The sequence below is a fragment of the Lepidochelys olivacea genome (assembly GCF_965140295.1).
Source record: "Lepidochelys olivacea isolate rLepOli2 genome assembly, chromosome: 1".
In the NCBI taxonomy this organism is placed as follows: domain Eukaryota; kingdom Metazoa; phylum Chordata; order Testudines; family Cheloniidae; genus Lepidochelys; species Lepidochelys olivacea.
This window is the reverse complement of record NC_140411.1, coordinates 8,698,491-8,717,379: the sequence shown is the minus strand read 5'-3', so window position 1 is coordinate 8,717,379 and position 18,889 is coordinate 8,698,491. Positions and strand designations below refer to the sequence as shown.

At 46.9% G+C, this 18,889-nt stretch overlaps 1 protein-coding gene across 5 annotated transcripts in view; it reads left to right on the top strand.

Annotated features, from left to right (window-relative positions):
* STIM1 (stromal interaction molecule 1) overlaps positions 1-18,889 on the top strand; it is a 202,932-nt gene that overhangs the window by 76,579 nt on the left and 107,464 nt on the right. Inside the window, exon 1 of one of the 5 annotated variants that reach the window (XM_084614954.1) lies at positions 15,820-15,839. The exons of the other annotated variants lie outside the window; for them this stretch is intronic. The gene's annotated coding sequence lies outside the window, so the exon portion shown is untranslated. Of the gene's footprint in view, positions 1-15,819; positions 15,840-18,889 lie in introns of those variants that run through there. 5 annotated transcript variants of the gene reach the window in all.

Sequence of the window (18,889 nt, the reverse complement as noted above, 5' to 3'; positions counted from 1 at the left end):
AAGAGGTGTGGGCAGCTCGCAATAACCTTAGCAAGTGGATTTACGTAAACTGAACATTCTCCCCATAGCACCACACCCACCCACCTTTTTCTGTTTGTTTGTTTGTTCAGCCAGAAAGACCAAAATCAAACGCTTCAGAATGCTGGGCTATGTAGGCCTTACAGACTTAGGGCAAGTCTACACTTAAAATGCTACATCGGTGCAGCTGTGCTGATGCAGTTGCACCGCTGTAGCAATCTAACGAAGACGCTCTAAGCCGATGGGAGAGAGCTCTCCCGTCAACAAAGTTAATCCACCTCCACGAGAGGCAGTAGCTATGTCGGTGGGAGAAGCTCTCCCGCCAACATAGGCTGTCTATGTGGGGGGTTAGGTCAGTATGACATTGCTCAGGGCTGTGGATTTTTCACACCCCCGAGTGATGTAGTTACACTGATACAGGTCTGTAGTGTAGACCAGACCTTAATTTACTCCTTTAGTGTGTCTTTCTGTCATCCCGATTACCTCTTCAACCTAGGCTCAATATCCAAATACATAAGTTTATCTTTAGCTACATTTGACCTTTCTTCAAAACTTCAGTGTATTTAATCTCCAAGGAAACAAACAGGTTTGCTTGTTTTATGGCAATAAATTGCTTAGGATGGATGCATCAATATAAATGAGCTTTGGAGCACAGGGCATTGAATGCAGTAGCCCAGGATCAAAGGTACCATATGATAGCTTTTGATGAAGTACTAGAAAACTTCCCTGGATATTGCACCTTTATTGTGGGGTGAAGTCTGGTGTGTTCCAATGGCCTTGAGAGCTTATGTTGGTGGGGGTTTTAACTCCTGGAAGGGCCACCCAAGCTGGACAGGTCAGAGGATAGGGACCAGATGAAAAGCAGTCCACTCATCTCCCAGGTTGAGGTTGAGCAATAGGCCAACAAACTGTTCTCGTTTTAAAAAAAACAAAACAAAAAACAAGAAAGCCTATTCCAGCAAATAGCAGGATAGACAGGGATGGCAGAGCTTTGTTCGTGCCCTTAGCAACGTCTGACAGTGAGGGAAGCAAAGACGAGGTGGATGCGGTTAATATTTTTTATTGGACCAACTTGTATTGGTGAGAGAAACAAGCTTTCAAGCCACACAGAGCTCTTCTTTAGGATTCAGATATGCTACGGGGCAGTGCTCTAAGCCGGAGCTATTTTTAGAGTCAAGCTGAAGCGTGAACCCTAATAATAATTTTTATTCTTGTAGAATGCAGAGCAGAGTACAACAAGACCTTTAGGAAGTTAAGGAAGTATGGGCTGGATGAATGCACTATAAGGTGGGTAGAAAGCTGGCTAAATTGTCGGGCTCAACGGGTAGTGATCAATGGCTCCATGTCTAGTTGGCAGCCGGTATCAAGTGGAGTGCCCCAAGGGTCGGTCCTGGGGCTGGTTTTATTCAATATCTTCATAAATGATCTGGAGGATGGTGTGGATTGCACTCTCAGCAAATTTGCGGATGATACTAAACTGGGAGGAGTGGTAGATACGCTGGAGGGGAGGGATAGGATACAGAAGGACCTAGACCAATTGGAAGATTGGGCCAAAAGGAATCTGATGAGGTTCAATAAGGATAAGTGCAGGGTCCTGCACTTAGGACGGAAGAACCCAATGCACAGCTACAGACTAGGGACCGAATGGCTAGGCAGCAGTTCTGCAGAAAAGGACCTAGGGGTGACAGTGGATGAGAAGCTGGATATGAGTCAGCAGTGTGCCCTTGTTGCCAAGAAGGCCAATGGCATTTTGGGATGTATAAGTAGGGGCATAGCGAGCAGATCGAGGGACGTGATCGTTCCCCTCTATTCGACATTGGTGAGGCCTCATCTGGAGTACTGTGTCCAGTTTTGGGCCCCACACTTCAAGAAGGATGTGGATAAATTGGAGAGAGTCCAGCGAAGGGCAACAAAAATGATTAGGGGACTGGAACACATGAGTTATGAGGAGAGGCTGAGGGAGCTGGGATTGTTTAGCCTGCAGAAGAGAAGAATGAGGGGGGATTTGATAGCTGCTTTCAACTACCTGAAAGGGGGTTCCAAAGAGGATGGCTCTAGACTGTTCTCAATGGTAGCAGATGACAGAACGAGGAGTAATGGTCTCAAGTTGCAGTGGGGGAGGTTTAGATTGGATATTAGGAAAAACTTTTTCACTAAGAGGGTGGTGAAACACTGGAATGCGTTACCTAGGGAGGTGGTAGAAACTCCTTCCTTAGAGGTTTTTAAGGTCAGGCTTGACAAAGCCCTGGCTGGGATGATTTAACTGGGAATTGGTCCTGCTTCGAGCAGGGGGTTGGACTAGATGACCTTCTGGGGTCCCTTCCAACCCTGATATTCTATGTTTCTATGATTCTTTCTGGGCACTCGGATACTATGGCGATGGGTGCCAGTGAAAGATCCAAGTTAATCCTCTGCCTCCTCCCCCCAAAACTACTTACTATTTTCTTCTGTTCTTGCTGCTCCCGGGTGAGAATGCACAGTTCCTCATGGCCTACTGCCGCTCTGTTCCTGATAATGTGATTGCAGATGCACTCCCTTCACACTCTTGTTTCCATTACATTCCATGCCACTTTCATTGCTGTGGTCTCCACTGCTAATTTCCTCCCTTTGAAGTGAGGAAAAAGTGTTCAGATCTCTTTGAAACCCTGTGGAAGCCAGTCTAGCTAGCAGCGATTTTTACGCCGTGTGGGGGGAGGTGGGAGGGAGGACTACTGCTTTAGTTTAGCCGAAACACATTTCATTCTGACATCTGGGGCTATGTCTACGCTACACCGCTTGTAGCGACATGGCTGTGTTGCTACAGCCGTGTTGCTAAGTCATGCAGTCAGCTCTCCTGTTGACAAAAAACTTTCCACCCCCAATGAGCGGTGTTTGTGTTGTCGGCACTGGTGCTTGTCGTGGCAAAACTTTTGTCTTTCGGGGGGGTTAACACCTCTGAAAGACAAAAGTTTTGTCATTCAATTGTCAGTGTGTAGACATAGCCTAAGTCTAAGATTAGTGAGCTTCCAAGTTTTCCATAATATTAGGGGATGATTACAAGAGTTACTAACAACTTTACCCTCCTTGAGTAAAGGTAGCAAGGTCAAGTGAATCTAATAACTTTATCTGGCTCCTTCTTCTATTAAAGAGCATTGGTTGAAGAGGCATTTGTACTGACTGGAGGCCTTTTTAAAATTGTAATTTAAAACAGCCCAGAAGCACTGAGTTCAGTTCCTTCCAACAGAAAAGGGGGAGGGGGGGGTATCATCAGTTTGTCAGTCCAAGTACCCAAGTTATTATGAACTATGCACAGCTCCAATTATTCAGACTTACAGGGTTTCCATTCTCTCATACACAGGATGTTAAAATTTCACTAACTGCTCTGCTTGTGTGCTTCTTCACTTTGTCACCTTTGCAAACAATGTCTTAGCTACTAAGAGTGGGCAAAACTGTTTCCCCTTTCAGGATTTTTTTTAAAATGCAACTTTGCAATTTTGTGCCCACAGCCCAAAGTAAACATTGTGCAATCCTTGGACCTGAACACATTTCATGTGAATTTAAAATAGATATAGATGTGAGCATATTGGATATACAGGTTTGAGACTCTCTAATGGACTGCAACTGCTGACTTGGCAGCATATTATCCCTTCTGGGGGGAAACTCCTCTTACAGGCTTTTCCACATCACCAAGATGGTGTGGGCAAAGTCTCCCTGGAAAAGTATGGGGAAGATCACCCCCCAGACCTTGTTACCCCCAATGTGATATGGCCGTGAAAAAACTAATGCGGTCTTGGGATGCATCAGGAGAGGTATTTCCAGTAGAGATAAGGAGGTGTTAGTACCGTTATACAAGGCACTGGTGAGACCTCACCTGGAATACTGTGTGCAGTTCTGGTCTCCCATGTTTAAGAAGGATGAATTCAAACTGGAACAGGTACAGAGAAGGGCTACTAGGATGATCCGAGGAATGGAAAACTTGTCTTATGAAAGGAGACTCAAGGAGCTTGGCTTGTTGAGCCTAACTAAAAGAAGGTTGAGGGAAGATATGATTGCTCTCTATAAATATATCACAGGGATAAATCGGAGAGGGAGAGGAATTATTTAAGCTCAGTACCAATGTGGACACAAGAACAAATGGATATAAACTGGTCACCAGGAAATTTAGACTAGAAATTAGACGAAGGTTTCTAACCATCAGAGGAGTGAAGTTTTGGAATAGCCTTCCAAGGGAAGCAGTGGGGGCAAAAGATCTATCTGGCTTTAAGATTAAACTCGATAAGTTTATGGAGGAGATGGTATGATGGGATAACATGATTTTGGTAATTAAATATTCATAGTAAATAGGCCCAATGGCCTGTGATGGGATATTAGATGGGGTGGGATCCGAGTTACCCAGGAAAGAATTTTTTTTTAGTATCTGGCTGGTGAATCTTGCCCATATGCTCGGGGTTTAGCTGATCGCCATATTTGGGGTCAGGAAGGAATTTTCCTCCAGGTCAGATTGGAAGAGGCCCTGGAGGTTTTTTGCCTTCCTCTGTAGCATGGGGCACGGGTCACTTGCTGGAGGATTCTCTGCTCCTTGAAGTCTTTAAACTGCGATTTGAGGACTTCAATAGCACAGATATAGGTGTGAGGTTTTTTGCAGGAGTGGTGGGTGAGATTCTGTGTAGGAGTCCTGAACTTTGGCTGGGAATTAAGAATCATGGAGAGGGCAGAAGCGAGACTGGTCCTGGAGGAAAATATCTCAAGGCAACAGTTATAAATGGTGATCTAAGTGGGTTTAGCAGTGAAAGGAAGAAGGAGACTGGGTGGTAACTGGAAATGTAACTGCTGGTCAAGAGTGTTTTTATTTTTGATGGAGATGTCAGCATACTGTTACTGAGAGGGAGATGGGCCAGAGAGAGCAAGAGGATGAGATGAGAGGTGGGACAAGGGACGTTAGTAACTGGGAGGGGATCAAGCATGTGTCAGGGTTAGAGAAGAAAGCAATTGAGAAACCTCACTGTTGGTTAGAGTGAAGAATGAGGAAAGTGTGTTGCAAGAGATGTGGGGAAGAGAGGAGGGGGAGAGAAAGGAGAGGTGACAGTGGATCTCTTTAAAAAAATCAATGAGTTCTTGGGTGAAGACGCTGAGGTGGGGGATAGCTTTTAGGAGGGAGTCAAAGGAGAGCTTTGAATGTTTTGCCCTGTGTTTTGGATGAAAAAGCCAGCAGTTTTACAATGGTGTCACGCTACTGGCTCAGGAAGCCTCAACTTGGGAGGCAACCAGTCTGTTGGAAGGAAGTGGTTGAGTGGTTAGAATACGAGGAATACAGATGATTAAGGGCTCAGTTCTGTAACCCCTTCCTCACCTAGGGTAACACTTACATGTGTAGTCCCATTGATGTCAGTGGAACAGCTTAAATGATTAAATGATGTGCCACTCAAACAGATTAAATGATGTGCCACTCAGCATGAGTAGGGGCCGCAGAATCGGGCCCTGGGGGGGTTGTAGGCTTTCCTTTGGCTGGATAATGCTGAAAGATTTTGTTTACTGCTATTGTTAGCTGGAGTCGCCTGCAATGGCGCTCTAGGCATCACTGCAACCTTTAAGCATAGGTCAGACAGTATGACCTTCTATCCCAGGGATCGGCAATCTTTGGCCTGCGGCCCGCCAGGGAAAGCTGCTGGCAGGCCAGGCCGGTTTGTTTACCTGCAGGGTCTGCAGGCTCGGCCATTCACAGCTCCCACTGGCCACGGTCCCCAATCCCAGGCCAGTGGGGGCTGCGGGAAGCGGCGCGGGCCGAAGGATGTGCTGGCCGTCCTTCACGCAGCTGCCTTTGGCCTGGGACCGTGAACCGCGGCCAGTGGGAGCTGCGATCAGCCAAACCTGCAGACACTGCAGGTAAACAAACCGTCCTGGCCCGTTAGCAGCTTTCCCTGACGTGCCGCGTGCTGAAGGTTGCCGATCCCTGTTCTACGCAATGGCCTGATTTCTGTTTGTACTTAGTTGTTTTACACCATTGTAATTCCATTAACTTCAGTTTACTCTTAATTTACACCAGTGTGAGGGAGATCAAAATGGAGCCTACTGTGTTGAATTTGAGGAAGAAGCTGTACAAATGTACTGGAGAATTCCTAGAGGGACGCTACAGAGCAGTTTACACTGCAATAAAAAAACCTCTAGCACGGAGCCTCAGAGCCCAGGTCAACTGGCTTAAATAGCAGTGCAGGTGTTTGGGCTCAACCTGGAGCCCGATCTCTCTCTAGGACCCACCCCACTTTCTTGGTTTCAGAGCCGAGGCTCCAGCCCAAGCTCTAACATCTGTGCGGCAACCTGTAGCCCCACAGCCCACGTCCTGTGAGCCTGAGTGAGTGATATGGGCCAGCTGTGGCCATGCTGCATGTCTTTTGTTTTAACGTAGGTGTATCATTAGGAGAGACTTTGTTTCACTCTTCTGATGGCTGGGAAATGGTTCTGATTATGGTGTGCAGCAGGGGAGTGAGGCTGCTAAAAAGAAAAGCTCTTTGGCCCAAAAAAGTGGCTGTTGCTCACGCTCAAGAGGCTAAGGGCATCTGCCTGGAAATAAAGTACTTGATTTATGTACAGTATTAATGTTTAAATGAAACCTGTCACCCCTTTTAATAAACAATCCTCAAACTCCTGCTGTTTCTACCTCACTAATGAATGTACTTCCAAGAAGATTAACAGAAAGAACAGGACAAATTTCTCACGAGTCTGGTACGGCCACTTCATACAAAAGTGAAACAATCTCTTGCAGCTTCTAATCTGATCTGGTTATTAAATTGCTGTTTCAGGTGAGGACCAAAAATGATTTGCAGTGTCTGGTGTAATGATGAGGTGGCAAATGGAAGAACCCCATTGTATTCCCTCCCATTCACAATACCCCAAACCACGCTGCTGTGGAGAAGATGGAAATTCAACATAACCGAACAAGAATGTGCTGCTCCGGTGGTGCAAGCAACATACCTGCTCAAACACCTTTCAAGAGCGGGTTGATTCTCCATGTCATGGTTATTTTAGTGAAAGTCACGGACAGGTTGCGGGCAATAAAAATAAATTCACAGGAGCTGTGACCTTTCTGTGACTTCTACTAAAAATAACGGGGGAGAGAGGGCTGGGGTGGGGAGAAGGAATGACAGCTGGAGCCTCGTGTGGGGTACTGACAGCCCCATCCCCACCGCCACAGGGGAGCACAGCTCCAGCCTCCACCGCAGCCGTGGGGGTGGGGGAGGGTATGTACAGTCCCCGCTAAAGCTGTGGGGGCAGGGGGGGCACACAGCAGTGGCTCCAGCTCCAGCCAAAGGGACGGGGGTGGGGGTGGGCACGCACCGCCCTGGCTGCAGCAGCAGAGAATGGAGTGGGGCAGGGGGATGTCTGGCACCAATCAAAGCTGCGTGGCTGGGAGGGGGAGCGTCCGATCCTGCCACTGACAGCTGAAGCTGAAATCACGGGGGTCTGTGACCTCTATGACTAAATCTTATCCTTAGCCCTGATAAATCACTCAGTGAACTTCACAATGAAAATTAAGCAGTCAGAGTTCCTAGGGCTCTGGAGAGACAGGGAGAATGACTTCCATGCTTTCAGTATCGCAGTCAATTGGGCTTTGGCTGTATGACTTTTATGTATGTGGAGGATCAATTCATTACTCTGTCACTTTCAAAATAGCTATTTTGGCTCAGAAGACACTATTCCCTACTACAATACCATTAAAGGAAGGAACTTGTAGGAAAGAAATTGCAGGAATTTAAAAACAAATCAGTCATTGGGCTATGATTGCTTGGGGGATACAGAGCCTTTCACTTCTAGATCATTGGTCAGTGGTGATTTAGATGAGATTCTAACTACCATCTCACATTATCTTGGTTTATGTGGAATGATGTGGGGGCCTGTATAAATTCTAGGGCAAAGATGTCAGTGTCAACATAACCAGCACTGATTATCTTCCTTGCAGGTAGTTTTAGCAGACAGACCCTGACTAATGTAGGGCAGGGAGACTGAACACCCCTCAGAGTGATCCCTCCAGGTTGAGGCACATCTACAGGGGTGTGTGGGAGAACCCTGCATTTTCAGTTCCTGTTCTTTATATGTTCTGTGGGGCAAATGGAGAGCTTCTGTCCCCTGGCCCGTCCCTTTGACACATTTCAACAGTACTTAAAACACTTGAAGAAAAAGAAAACTTCAGTTGGTATGCTTGCAGTGCATCTTAATTGGGCAGTGCTCTCAGCACCTTGCCAGCTGCTGTGATCTACTGCCCGAGAGAATGTTCTTGTGCAGTGGCACTTTCCGTTGGATGACTTCTGCAGTATGAGATTGGGCTCTAGTTACCACAGGGTGGGAAGGATTAGGGGAGAATTTTGTCTTGTTTCTTTGGCAGTGGTCCTAATCCTGGTCGATTTCAGCATTTTAAGAACCTGATCTTAAATAACCTGTCTTTGTTTTGGAGACTAAAAAGTAGAGACAGACACGTATGAAGAGAAATGGAGGGTCAGAAAAGTTGTTTTTTTAAATTAAATAAACTTAACACCTAAGGCTGTTAGAGTCCACCCTTGTCCCAGACCTGAAGAAGAGCTCTGTGTGGCTTGAAAGCTTCTCTCTCACCAACAGAAGTTGGTCCAATAAAAGATATTACCTCCCCCACTTTCCCTCTCTAGTATCCTGGGACTGAGAAGGCTGCAACTACACAGCATACAGAGCCTACTCTTGTAATATATGGAGCATCCTTACTTCTGGTAGTTGGTGGGTATTGAAAAAAGTAAAGGAGGACTTGTGGCACCTTAGAGACTAGCAAATTTATTTGAGCATAAGGTTTCGTGAGCTACAGCTCACTTCATCGGATGCATGAAGATACTTAGGGCCTTGTGGATTGAGTCTATTGTAACTTGCCTCTAGATAACCTACTAAACTACCATTATTTAAAGCATTGTATTAACCTCAAAATTACTGAAAATCTACAGAAAGAAATGACAGGCACTGGGAATGACTGCTACATAATGAGAGGTGAAATCATTGGAGGCAGAGGCAGACCAAAGCAGACATAGTTCCCTTTGTGACTCTCGGTTGGAAATTCTAAGAAGAATTCTGTGAGAGTTGCTTTCTGACAGAGGTCCTTATCCCCAGGGTGAGTTTCTGGTGGGGTAATAAAGTTTATAATACTTATCTTTCATGTTTGTTCTTCTAAAGTGTTTATCCTTCTTCACATAATCTCGGAGACAAGATTGCCCTCTCCCAACATTTAATGAAGTGTTTTTATATGTGGATTAGTATTTTAAGCTCAGACAGTCTTAACTTATTCTGAAGCCTCAGTGAGCTGCTCTTAGTTTATAGCTCATAAGCAGAACTTTCCAATGAATTCCCTTGTCCCGTCATATAGACACATCTAGTTATGGATCCAGTTCCGCCACCCTTGCTCATGTTGTGTAGTTCTACATTCTGCCCATAGTCCCAATAGAATCAGTGATACAACCTTTGTCTTCCTCTGGTGGTCAGCTGGCAGGTGTAATGTTACACTGTCTGAAAGCTGGCGATTACGTGGGTCTGGTTTTGCAGCTCTTCAGATACAGTTTCCCCTGACTCCTTGCTCCCAAGTTTAAATAAATAATATGCTAAAATCCCTCATCCACAGTTCATTTGGGAAATTCATCCTGTAAAATTATAGATGGTGTGCAGGTGTGTGTTTCAGATCCCTTTTTGACAGCTTTTGAACATCAAATATGAAGTAGCTAATGGCTCTGCTTGTAATATAGTATGCCCAGCTGTTTAGGGTAAAGTGGTAGTTTAATAGTTTCTATTGTCAGTGGAAGTGCAGCATCATACTCATCGCTTCGTGAAGGAAGTATTCTGTGGTAACTAGAGCTGGAGACTTAATACGAGGATTCCTAGATCAGTGGTTCTCAGGCAGGGGTACGCAGAGGTCTTCCAGGGGGTACATCAGCTCATCTAGATATTTGCCAAGTTTTACAACAGGCTGCATAAAAAGCACTAACGAAGTCAGTACAAACTAAAATTTCATACAGACGACGACTTGTTTGTACTGCTCCATATACTCTACGCTGAAATGTAAGTACAATATTTATATTCTAATTGATTTATTTTATAACTACGCGGTAAAAATGAAAATAAGCAATTTTTCAGTAATAGCGTGCTGTGACTTTTATACTTTTATGTCTGATTTTATAAGCAAGTAGTTTTTAAGTGAGGTGTAACTTGGGGCTACCCAAGACAAATCAGACTCCTGAAAGGGGTGCAGTAGTCTGGAAAGGTTGAGAGCCACTGTCCTATGTTATTTTCCCAGCTCTCCCACTCATTGCTATGTGACATGTTATATGTTACAAAGTCTCAGCTTTAAAATAGGAATGATCCCTCCCTCCCTACCTAACAAGGCTCTTTTGAGGCTTTGTTAGTGTTCATAAATTGCTTTTAATATTCTCAGCTGAAAGGCCCTGAAGAAAAGCAGAGTATTATTACTTCTACGGGGGACTGCTGAAGAGAGAGGTTAAGCTGGTGCTGCCTTGCTCAATTTCGTAAAACTCTTTAAAAGTCCTATTCTCAAAGCTAAGTTTATTTTCTGGATGCAGTTCCAGTATTAATAAACGGAGTTACATAAATCACAATTCTTAAAAGTGAACTAAGCTGCCATCTAATCCTATCCCAATGGCTGCTTTGATTATAATATTAAGTGCTGTTGGAGGCAATCAACTGTAATGGTATTAAGGCAGCTTTTCAAATGTTATTAGAGATAATAGGAACTCATGGATGAAAATGAAGAGAACCTGCAATTTAACAACCATTAAAAAATATCCCCCTTGAAAGCAGGGAATAAATGAAAGGTCTGGAGCGAAATGTTTTGATGCCACCGACGGTTATCATGAAAGCCAGCGCTCTTCGTGCAGCAGGCCCTAATGCCTAGCACAGAATCTGGAGCAGCTCTCTTGAGTACAGTGCCTTTGGGGGACAATCTCAGGGCTATTGAAAACAGGACCTGAAGCTTCCTGAGTACTTCAGAGTGGAGAGAGAGGATGGCTTTGTGCTGTGGGACTTGTGGCATCTGGGTTCAGTTTCTGGATCTACTACAGATTCCTGCGTGATCCTGGGCAAATCATTTACACTTTTTGAGCCCCCATTTCCCAACCAAGAAATGGAGATAATATATCCTTATCTCAAAGCGGTTGTGATAAATTCAGTAATGATTGCAAGGTGACTTTATGCTACAGTGATTGAGGACCCTACAAGTACCTTCCTACAAATGACATTTCCTAAATTCAGGTGGGTGTTTGGGCACCTTTCTCTAGCTTCTGGTGTATTCCAAACTTTATCTGGGCCTATAGAGCCTCCAGTACTCAGTGCCCCAGCTATCAATGCACTTGTAATCTAGTGCAAATCTCATGCACATTTACTGGAGAGGACATGTGTCTGTGCTCCAAATGGCTAATGAAGTGGCCAATAAAATGTACAGTACTCTTTGACTTTCTTCTTCCTTCAAGGAGTAACACACTGCACAATCCCCTTCTTCCTTACGAAAAGGAAAAGGAGTTGTGGCACCTTAGAGACTAACCAATTTATTTGAGCATAAACATAAGCTTTTGTGAGCTACAGCTCACGAAAGCTTATGCTCAAATAAATTGGTTAGTCTCTAAGGTGCCACAAGTACTCCTTGTCTTTTTGCGAATACAGGCTAACACGGCTGCTACTCTGAAACCTTCCCCCTTATGTCACTTGCTGCATCGAGCTAAGGATCACAGATCCATTAAAATAGATACTGTTTCAGCCTGTTTGTCACGTGTGAGTGTAACCCACACACCTTCTGGGTGTGGTGTTCTGTCCCCTCTAGTGGCACCGAGACCTCTTAGAGAGAGATAAAATGAGTCTGCTCTACAGCCTTAGCTAAGAGCCAGTTGGCTTGATAGACGTTCATGCACTAAGCTCCAGAGGCCCCAAGTTTGATACCACCCGCTGACAACTCCAGGGTCTGTCGACATTACACAAGCAGACCCAGACCTGTCAGTCTCCAGCAGCAGGGAAATGCCCTGCCCCCTGAAGTTCCTTCCTATATTATCTGCCTCCCCGGCTCGCCCTGCTCCATAGCTTTTCTGGGGGAAGATCCAAACTTTTGTTTCAAAGTCCTGTTTAAATTTGGCTCAGTAATGTGCCCATCCAACTCCTGGCTGTGTCCCAGGCTGTGTTTGCCTATCAGGGAGACTGTCCTGATTATCTTTGAAAACTCGTGGCGAACTGGGGAAGTCCCGGATGACTGGAAAAAGGCTAATGTAGTGCCAATCTTTAAAAAAGGGAAGAAGGAGGATTCTGGGAACTACAGGCCAGTCAGCCTCACTTCAGTCCCTGGAAAAATCATGGAGCAGGTCCTCAAAGAATCAATCCTGAAGCACTTGCATGAGAGGAAAGTGATCAGGAACAGCCAGCATGGATTCACCAAGGGAAGGTCATGCCTGACTAATCTAATTGCCTTTTATGATGAGATTACTGGTTCTGTGGATGAAGGGAAAGCAGTGGATGTATTGTTTCTTGACTTTAGCAAAGCTTTTGACACGGTCTCCCACAGTATTCTTGTCAGCAAGTTAAGGAAGTATGGGCTGGATGAATGCACTACAAGGTGGGTAGAAAGCTGGCTAGATTGTCGGGCTCAACGGGTAGTGATCAATGGCTCCATATCTAGTTGGCAGCCAGTATCAAGTGGAGTACCCCAAGGGTCGGTCCTGGGGCCAGTTTTGTTCAATATCTTCATAAATGATCTGGAGGATGGTGTGGATTGCACTCTCAGCAAATTTGCGGATGATACTAAACTGGGAGGAGTGGTAGATACGCTGGAGGGGAGGGATAGGATACAGAAAGACCTAGACAAATTGGAGGATTGGGCCAAAAGAAATCTGATGAGGTTCAATAAGGATAAGTGCAGGGTCCTGCACTTAGGACGGAAGAACCCAATGCACAGCTACAGACTAGGGACCGAATGGCTAGGCAGCAGTTCTGCGGAAAAGGACCTAGGGGTGACAGTGGACGAGAAGCTGGATATGAGTCAGCAGTGTGCCCTTGTTGCCAAGAAGGCCAGTGGCATTTTGGGATGTATAAGTAGGGGCATAGCGAGCAGATCGAGGGACGTGATCGTTCCCCTCTATTCGACATTGGTGAGGCCTCATCTGGAGTACTGTGTTCAGTTTTGGGCCCCACACTTCAAGAAGGATGTGGATAAATTGGAGAGAGTCCAGCGAAGGGCAACAAAAATGATTAGGGGACTGGAACACATGAGTTATGAGGAGAGGCTGAGGGAGCTGGGATTGTTTAGCCTGCAGAAGAGAAGAATGAGGGGGGATTTGATAGCTGCTTTCAACTACCTGAAAGGGGGTTCCAAAGAGGATGGCTCTAGACTGTTCTCAATGGTAGCAGATGACAGAACGAGGAGTAATGGTCTCAAGTTGCAGTGGGGGAGGTTTAGATTGGATATTAGGAAAAACTTTTTCACTAAGAGGGTGGTGAAACACTGGAATGCGTTACCTAGGGAGGTGGTAGAATCTCCTTCCTTAGAGGTTTTTAAGGTCAGGCTTGACAAAGCCCTGGCTGGGATGATTTAACTGGGAACTGGTCCTGCTTCGAGCAGGGGGTTGGACTAGATGACCTTCTGGGGTCCCTTCCAACCCTGATATTCTATGATTCCTGTCAGCTCTGCTTCCCCTTCTGTAGAGCCCTGCAGATCTGCAGATATCTGCTTTATATCCCACAGCCATGTTTGCGGATTGCTACTCGGCTGTGGATGCAAAATTTTTATCCATTGAGGGCTCTACCCTTCTGTGGCATTTGTGGTGGCTGGTGTTCCTGCAGACTTCAGGGAGAGAGCTATGCCAAGAAAGTCAAAGGCAAAAGGAAGGGCTTAAATCTCCTGCTTTCACGTTCTTTGTGAGCTACGGGCAGTTCCCCCTCACAGCCCAGTCCAGGTGCATTTGCCTCGGCCTCCTCTTTTCTGGGCAGGAAAGAGAGGCAAGCAGGATGGGAAAGAACTGGCTCTGGGGCAAGCAGCTCCCCTCCTTCTCCATCTCTGTGAGAGGATAAAACCAGAAAGCAGCAAACCGGGTGGAAGATTGAGTCTGAGTCCTGGTCTACACTAGGACTTTAGGTCGAATTTAGCAGCGTTAAATCGATGTAAACCTGCACCCGTCCACACGATGAAGCCCTTTATTTCGACTTAAAGAGCTCTTAAAATCGATTTCCTTACTCCACCCCTGACAAGTGGATTAGCGCTTAAATCGGCCTTGCCGGCTCGAATTTGGGGTACTGTGGACACAATTCGACGGTATTGGCCTCCAGGAGCTATCCCAGAGTGCTCCATTGTGACCGCTCTGGACAGCACTCTCAACTCAGATGCACTGGCCAGGTAGACAGGAAAAGGCCCGCAAACTTTTGAATCTCATTTCCTGTTTGGCCAGCATGGCAAGCTGCAGGTGACCATGCAGAGCTCATCAGCAGAGGTGACCATGATGGAGTCCCAGAATCGCAAAAGAGCTCCAGCATGGACCGAACGGGAGATACGGGATCTGATCGCTGTATTGGGAGAGGAATCCGTGCTATCAGAACTCCGTTCCAGTTTTCGAAATGCCAAAACCTTTGTGAAAATCTCCCAGGGCATGAGGGACAGAGGCCATAACAGGGACCTGAAGCAGTGCCGCGTGAAACTTAAGGATCTGAGGCAAACCTACCAGAAAACCAGAGAGGCGAACGGCCGCTCCAGGTCAGAGCCCCAAACATGCCGCTTCTATGATGAGCTGCATGCCATTTTAGGGGGTTCAGCCACCACTACCCCAGCCGTGTTGTTTGACTCCTTCACTGGAGATGGAGGCAACATGGAAGCAGGTTTTGGGAACGAAGAAGATGATGATGATGATGATGAGGTTGCAGATAGCTCACAGCAAGCAAGCGGAGAAACCGGTTTTCCCAACAGCCAGGAACTGTTTCTCAGCCTGGACCTGGAGCCAGTACCCCCTGAACCCAACCAAGGCTGCTTCCTGGACCCGGCAGGCACAGAAGGGACCTCCGGTGAGTGTACCTTTTAAAATACTATACATGGTTTAAAAGCAAGCATGTGAAAGGATTACTTTGCCCTGGCATTCCCGGCTCTCCTGGATGTACTCCCAAAGCCTTTGCAAAAGGTTTCTGGGGAGGGCAGCCTTATTGCGTCCTTCATGGTAGGACACTTTACCACTCCAGGCCAGTAACACGTACTCTGGAATCATTGTACAACAAAGCATTGCAGTGTATGTTTGCTGGCGTTCAAACAACATCCGTTCTTTATCTCTCTGTGTTATCCTCAGGAGAGTGAGATATAATTCATGGTCACCTGGTTGAAATAGAGTGCTTTTCTTCAGGGGACACTCAGAGGAGCCCATTCCTGCTGGCCTGTTTGCCTGTGGCTAAACAGAAATGTTCCCCGCTGTTAGCCACAGGGAGGGGGGATGGTTGAGGGGGTAGCCACGTGGTGGAGGGAGGCAAAATGCAACCTTGTAACAAAAGCACATGTACTATGTATGTAATGTTAACAGCAAGGTTTACCCTGAAAGAGTGTAGCCACTGTTTTATAAAATGTGTCTTTTTAAATACTGCTGTCCTTTTTTTTTCTCCACCAGCTGCATGTGTTTCAATGATCACAGGATCTTCTCCTTCCCAGAGGCTAGTTAAGATCAGAAAGAAGAAAAAAAAAAGCACTCGAGATGAAATGTTCTCCGAGCTCATGCTGTCCTCCTGCACTGACAGAGCACAAACGAATGCGTGGAGGCAAATAATGTCAGAGTGCAGGAAAGCACAAAATGACCGGGAGGAGAGGTGGCGGGCTGAAGAGAGTAAGTGGAGGGCTGAAGAGAGGGCTGAAGTTCAAATGTGGTGGCAGCGTGATGAGAGGAGGCAGGATTCAATGCTGAGGCTGCTGGCGGACCAAACCAGTATGCTCCAGTGTATGGTTGAGCTGCAGCAAAGGCAGCTGGAGCACAGACTGCCACTACAGCCCCTGTGTAACCAACCGCCCTCCTCCCCAAGTTTCATAGCCTCCACACCCAGACGCCCAAGAACACGGTGGGGGGACCACCGGCCAACCAGCCACTCCGCCACAGAGGATTGCCCAAAAAAAAGAAGGCTGGCATTCAATAACTTTTAAGGTTGTAAACTTTTAAAGTGCTGTGTGGCATTTTCCTTCCCTCCTCCACCACCCCTCCTGGGCTACCTTGGTAGCCATCCCCCTATTTGTGTGATGAATGAATAAAGAATGCATGAATGTGAAGCAACAATGACTTTATTGGCTCTGCAAGCGGTGATCGAAGGGAGGAGAGGAGGGTGCTTAGCTTACAGGGAAGTAGAGTGAACCAAGGGGCGGGGGGTTTCATCAAGGAGAAACAAACAGAACTTTCACACCATAGCCTGGCCAGTCATGAAACTGGTCTTCAAAGCTTCTCTGATGCGTACCGCGCCCTCCCGTGCTCTTCTAACCGCCCTGGTGTCTGGCTGCGCGTAACCAGCAGCCAGACGATTTGCCTCAACCTCCCACCCCGCCATAAACATCTCCCCCTTACTCTCACAGATATTGTGGAGCACACAGCAAGCAGTAATAACAGTGAGAATATTGGTTTCGCTGAGGTCTAAGCGAGTCAGTAAAGTGCGCCAGCGCGCCTTTAAACGTCCAAATGCACATTCTACCACCATTCTGCACTTGCGCAGCCTGTAGTTGAACAGCTCCTGACTACTGTCCAGGCTCCCTGTGGCTTCATGGCTTCATGAGCCATGGCATTAAGGGGTAGGCTGGGTCCCCAAGGATACATATAGGCATTTCAACATCCCCAACGGTTATTTTCTGGTCTGGGAATAAAGTCCCTTCCTGCAGCTTTTGAAACAGACCAGAGTTCCTGAAGATGCGAGCGTCATGTACCTTTCCCGGCCATCCCACGTTGATGTTGGTGAAACGTCCCTTGTGATCCACCAGAGCTTGCAGCACTATTGAAAAGTACCCCTTATGGTTTATGTACTTGCCGGCTTGGTGCTCCGGTGCCAAGATAGGAATATGGGTTCCGTCTATGGCCCCACCACAGTTAGGGAATCCCATTGCAGCAAAGCCATCCACTATGACCTGCACATTTCCCAGGGTCACTACCCTTGATTCAGCAGATCTTTGATTGCGTTGGCTACTTGCATCACAGCAGCCCCCACAGTAGATTTGCCCACTCCAAATTGATTCCCAACTGACCGGTAGCTGTCTGGCGTTGCAAGCTTCCACAGGGCTATCGCCACTCGCTTCTCAACTATGAGGGCTGCTCTCATCTTGGTATTCATGCGCTTCAGGGCAGGGGAAAGCAAGTCACAAAGTTCCATGAAAGTGCCCTTATGCATGCGAAAGTTTCTCAGCTACTGGAAATCGTCCCAGAGCCGCAACACTATGCGGTCCCACCAGTCTGTGCTTGTTTCCCGAGCCCAGAATCAGCATTCCACAGCATGAACCTGCCTCATTAGCACCATGATGCATGCATTGCCAGGGCCCATGCTTTCAGAGAAATCTGTGTCCATGTCCTGATCACTCACGTGACCACGCTGACGTCGCCTCCTTGCCCGGTATCGCTTTGCCAGGTTCTGGTGCTGCATATACTGCTGGATAATGCGTGTGGTGTTTAATGTGCTCCTAATTGCCAAAGTGAGCTGAGCGGCCTCCATGCTTGCCTTGGTATGGCTTCCGCACAGAAAAAAGGCGCGGAACGATTGTCTGCCGTTGCTCTGACGGAGGGAGGGGCGACTGAGGATACGGCTTACAGGGTTGGCTTCAGGGAGCTAAAATCAACAAAGGGGGTGGCTTTACATCAAGAAGTATTTCAGGCAGGACTTCACGGAGGGTTCCAATAAGAAATGGTGCACCTAAGTTATTGTTCTTATTGGAACAAGGAGGTTAGTCTGGCATCTGATTGATACATGGCTAGATTTACCTTGCTGCACCTTCTCTGTGAGTGACTGCAGTGTGACCTAGAGGAATGAGTCCCCTAGACCAGGGAGGAGGCAAATGAGTACAAAAGAAATCTGGTCTATTTCTTGTTTTGATCCACTCCATCTGTCTTTTACATCTTTGGCTGGCAGCAGACGGTGCAGAAGGACTGCTAGCTATCCTCATCTCTTGCCTGCCCGGCAGAAGATGGTACAGTACGACTGCTAGCAATCCGTATCGCCTGTCTGCTCACCATAAGACGGTTCAATAGGACTGACTGACTAAAGAGAATGACCTGGTCAGGTCACTCCAAATTTAGTCCCTGCGCCCATGTCTGCCCAGGCGCTCCCAGCCAACGTGGCCAAGAGCACCTCGGACATGACGATAATGGCTACCAGTCTTATTGCACCGTCTGCTGCCAGAAGGCAATGGGTTGCTGCTACTGTGTAGCAATGCCGTACCGCGTCTGCCATCACCCAGGAGACATACGGTGACGGTTACCTGAGCGGGCTCCATGCTTGCCATGGTATGGCATCTGCACAGGTAACTCAGGAAAAAAGGCGCAAAACGATTGTCTGCCCTTGCTTTCACGGAGGGAGGGAGGGAGGGAGGGAACAGGGGCCTGACGATACGTACCCAGAACCACCCGCGACAATGTTTTAGCCCCATCAGGCATTGGGATCTCAACCCAGAATTCCAATGGGCAGCGGAGACTGCGGGAACTGTGGGATAGTTACCCACAGTGCAACGCTCCGGAAGTCGACTCTAGCTTCGGTACTGTGGAAGCACTCCGCCGAGTTAATGCACTTAATGCACTTAGAGCATTTTCTTTGGGGACACACACACTCGAATATATAAAACCGATTTCTAAAAAAGCGACTTCTATAAATTCGACCTTATTCCGTAGTGTAGACATACCCGGAATCTCTAGAGCCG